This window comes from Mastomys coucha, unplaced genomic scaffold, assembly GCF_008632895.1.
Source record: "Mastomys coucha isolate ucsf_1 unplaced genomic scaffold, UCSF_Mcou_1 pScaffold18, whole genome shotgun sequence".
NCBI lineage: Eukaryota > Metazoa > Chordata > Mammalia > Rodentia > Muridae > Mastomys > Mastomys coucha.
The window spans coordinates 87,799,537-87,804,240 of NW_022196900.1; the positions used below are offsets into that span (position 1 = coordinate 87,799,537).

General features: G+C 52.7%; 1 long non-coding RNA gene across 1 annotated transcript; it reads right to left on the reverse strand.

The window, feature by feature from the left end:
* Positions 1-2,690: 2,690 nt before the first annotated feature.
* On the reverse strand, positions 2,691-3,987 carry LOC116095587. Its single transcript, XR_004120657.1, has 2 exons — positions 3,844-3,987; positions 2,691-3,005 (listed from the first exon to the last, which is right to left on the reverse strand). It is a non-coding gene; the product is annotated as an uncharacterized LOC116095587 (long non-coding RNA).
* Positions 3,988-4,704: the final 717 nt, after the last annotated feature.

Consider the following 4,704-nt stretch of genomic DNA (forward strand, 5'->3'; position numbering starts at 1 on the left):
CATGCCCTCCCACTGCTCTTTGAAGTGAGAGCTGGCCAAGTCGTTAGACTGATTGTTACCTTGGAGGGGGGGAGTAGGTGGGGGGGTCCACATGCTTCTACTTCACCAGCTCTTGGATTACAAGTGAAGCCCACCATACCTGTTTTAGGGTTTTTTATTTAGTTTTTTTGAAGGTTGGTTGGCTGGCTGGCTGGTTGGGTTGGTTGCTTTGGTTGATTTGATTGGTTTGGTTGGTTTGGTTTGTTGGTTAGTTGGTTGGTTTTTTAAATGTGGGTTCAGTGGGTGGAATTCAAGTCTGCCTGCTTATACGACACTTTACCAACTGAGGAGCCATCACCCCAGACCCAAGTCCCTGTATTCCTGTTAAGAACAGACCCCCTCAGGAAGTACCAGCATTCTGTGTGTGGAGCATGTGTTGTAGGCTGGAGGACCATCCTCAGAAATCTTACTCCAATGTAGCTCTAAACCGGGCTCTCAGAAGGACAGCACAGCCCTCTTGGAAGCTGGCAGTTTTCAGGAGGTGCAAATGCTATGCAAATGTCTCGCTCTTTACTGCCCAAGCCTGCTGCTGCACCTGCTCACAGTAACTCCGTCCCTGGCCTGGTGTTCTGCCTGGTGGGAGCAGGGCCAGTGGATCAGACGCTTCTAAAGCTCTGGGTAGTGGAGCAGTCTGGGCCCTGCAGGCAGGAAAGACAACTGGCTACCAGGAACACTCATCTATTCCTGGGTAAAGAGCCGCTAGGCCTTTCCATGGGAGGGGACCAACATAGTCCGTCTGCCAGCTGGCCTCCTGGTGGAGTGATGTCCCAGCAGTGGCCGGGCAGTGGCCTCTGCTGCTGGCAGCGGGATGGAGCAGCCCTGGCTGTGGAGACCCCCACCCTGTTGCACCTTCACACAGCCACCCCGTCTATCTTCCCACCCTGGGTAGGCAGTGGCAGGACCAATGCTCATGGTTGTATCTCCCTCGTTGTTCAGGACCTCTGGCCCTGGGTACGCTCTATAGTGAGCATGGCTATGTGGTACAAAGGTTAGAGCCCTTATTAATTAAATGCCTTCTGTGTACCAAGTGCCTAGTTACCCTGGTATGAGATAAAACATTCTCATCATCCCATGTTACAGTGGAGCAAGCTGAACACAGAGTTGTCAAGTATTTTTTTCCAAGGTTGCTCAGCTAAGGAAACCGAGGCCCTGACATAGGTCTTGCTCCTACTCTTTCCAGAAGGTGCCCCTAATCCAAAGATGCTCAAAGGGTGAAAAGGAATGCAAAGTGGAGGAGGGGAGGTTCAGTCCTTAACTCGTACCCCTTCCCCCCTTCCACTGTGCAAGGTTGCCTAGGTTCCTGCTACCTCAGCCCCACCCCCATCCTTATCCGGCTTCACGGGACAAACCCACCGCAGCAGGCTGCGCACTGGATACAATCATTCCACGTGTACTATCCACCACCCCTGCGCCGAGACTCCTCCGTGAGCAATAGGAGATCCCCTCTGCTCCTGTGGGTTTAGGGATTGTGGTTGAGGGATCTCTGATCCAGCTGAGAGGCAGGGAAAGTTTCACAAAGGCAAACTCAGAAACCTCTAATGTGCACTGTGGTTCGGTGTGGGTGAGGTTGGCTCAGCAGCTGAGTGTCTTAGCTGGGTGGTGATAGAAGCTCCCCACCACAAAGTCAGGCTTTCAGCTGTCTCAGACCCAGGGGCTGACAGGCGACGCTGTGCTTCAAGTACAAGGCTAGTCTCAGCTTGGAGCATCACAGGCGGAACCTGCTGAGGTAAAAGCTGGCTTTCTCCTCTCTAGGCCCCCAGCCAGGCCCATAATGCCTTGTATACTCAGCTTTTTGTGGCTTCCAGAATGTAAATTTATTCTGTGTGCCGGCGCCAGACACTCACCTTATCTGCATGCTACAGTCACCAGAATAAATATTAGGGACAAGCCCGTGAGCTCTGCCTGTGTACACGAGTTAAACCCTCCAGCCAGCGGCTCATCCAGGCAGGGATTTCAGTGGAGATGCTGTGCTCACATTAGTATGAGGGAAGTTTGCTCCATCCAGGAGGAGCAACCCATGGGGAGTGGGCAGGACAGCCCCGGGCTAGGGTGAGAGGAGAGCTAGGGAAGGGAAGAGAGTGACTTAGGTAGGGAAGGAAGCCCCTGACAACTTCCGAGGTGCCAGCTGGCTGCTCCCCCGGCATCTGGGATCACATGGGACCCCCTTTCTGGCTTATTCAGGCTGAGCTACAGGAGCCTCCCAGAGGTGTAGGAGACCTGGGGCAGCCCCACCAGGTTCAGACGGCCTGGCCAGAGTCGCACAGTGACATAGACAATCTCCCCTCAGCAGCTCAGCCACACAAGCTTAAAGAAGCCACTTCGCCTGCCAGAGACTCGGTTTCTTTAATGAGATCCTCTGTCCTGAACACTCCACCCTCCAGGGGCTTCTGAGGTCAGAGGAGAACTCCAGGGCCGGCTGGCCCACCCACCTCCGTAGGAGCCCAATCCCAACTGCGCTCCTGACACTGGCTGGGGCCTGTGCTCTGCAGAAAGCACGAGGCTCAGATTCAGTCCTCAGTCAGCCCAATGTTGTGAGGGGTCTCATTCTGTGGTCTCATTTCACAGATGAGAAAACTGAGGCCCAGAGAGATTAAATAACTTGCCCAGCATCCTGGGTAGAGATGGGAAACAAAACAAACAAGCAAACAAAAGAGTGAGGCAGGATTTGTAGTCAGAAAGTTGATCTCAAAGTCTATGAGCCCCAAGCTGACATTTAAATCTTCTAGCAGCCCTCCATGGGTGCCCCCCCCCCCAGAAGTGCTCTCCATGTGTACTCTCCAGGAGTGCCCTCCAGGGATGCCCTCCATGGGTGCCCTCCATGGGTGCCCTACAGGCAGGAGTGCTCTCCATGGGTGCCCTCCAGGGATGCCCCCCAGAAGTGCTCTCCAGGGATGCTCCTGCAGGTGCCAGCCTTCTCAACACTGGTCCTCCCCGTTGTATCCCAGTTCTTCTGTGTTTCTGATGCTCTAGAGAAGACCAGGTAACAATAAACTGTGTTTTATGTCTCATACTGTGCTTTGCCTCAGACAAAGCCCCTGCCTCATCCAACCAAGGAACTCTTAGCTTCTGTTTCCAGCAGACTCCATGTTCTGCCCACCCATCCTCCACTGTAGCCCTCAGCAGGCAGCAAGCCGGGCAGGGAAAGGAATCGCTCTTCAGTGTGTCTGAGTCTCCCTGGTCATTGCTCCCTTCCGGCCACCAGCACTGTTATGAGGGACTCCTTCCTACAGCTCACACCCTCAGAGGGAAGACCACAGCCACACAGTGCTGGGACTACTGTTCCCAGGTTCCCTTTGTTCTTAGACCTCAAGCACCCCTAGATGAAGCAGCCTGTGGATTGACCCACCAGGCCTCCAAGATCACCTTGGAGAGTTAAGGGAGGATCCTAAGATGCCCTGTAGGACCTCCTCCTTCTCTCTCTCTTTCTGCCTTCTTACTTCATAGACTCCATTAAGACCCATTTCTGGGGACCAATGTTGGTTCCATGTAACTTGATGCTAAGAAAGGCATTTGAGACTTAAAAGTGTCATTTGGGTTACGGGTGACCCACACACCACACAACACTCATGAATTAGTAGCCACAGATGTTCTCATCCTTGATAGTGAGACTCCCTGGTGACCGCTGGGTCTGGTGGATTACAACCCTTAAAGATGCGTAAAGGCTGGATATAATTACAATGGTGGCCCATGCCATGGACTGAGGCCCCACTGAGACAGGATTAGAATGGAGAAGATGTTAGAATGAGGTGATCCCCTAGAGAGTCTCTCTCATAGGCGGTTCCCCTTTCTGAAACTGATCCCCACCTGCTCAGCATTGGCTGGTCTTCCCCAGCTCATTCCATGGGCCACCTACTGTAAGTGTGTGGTTCCATGTGGTCTCCCAGCTCAGGATCAGGGCAGAGAAGCCAGCTCACTCTGAGATGAGAGAGAGCCTGTGCTGTTGGCAGTACAGAACGGCGAGTGCCTGCCTTGACATCACATGTACTCATATATTCATCATTATGCCATCATAGTGTCCTGGGCCCAGTGAACCTCAGAGTTCGAATCCAGACACATACACTGGCCAGCAAACCCTGAGGCTTATGGTTAGGGCAGCCAGTTGGATTTGCACTTGCCCCAAGCAACTGCAATGTCCAAAAGCAGGTCAGAGGTTACAAAGACAAAAGGTCGGCTCTCCTCTCAGCTTCCCTGACTCAATGCAGTATGTAAATTCAGAGCCTTTCCACCCTCATCAGCTGGAGGATGGCCCCAGAGGAGTTCACTAGGGTTCTACCCTGTTGGTCCATTTCCTATCCTCTTCCTTCCGTGTACCCTCCATGTCTGCCATGTGTCATCCTGTCCTTTCTCTGGAATTGATCATGCATTATAAGAAGGCTGCTTATGACAGACACGGTAGCTGAAGCCGTCGCTTTGAGTCGCTTCTCACCAGGGCTCTCGTGTGACACCCACCTCACGTGTCCATGAATGTGCCTGTTTTCCTCTTGTTCGTCTGTCTTTTGTTGTAGATGACTGTCTCCAAGCTCCCCAAATCTTAAGTATCTTCAACTTGGTTACAGATATCAGTGAGGCATATTTTGAGGCAACACACGTTCTATCATGTGCTTTCCACTGCCCACCGAGAGGGCAGGGATCTCACTTTGGATCTTAGACTCAATCAGACTTAAG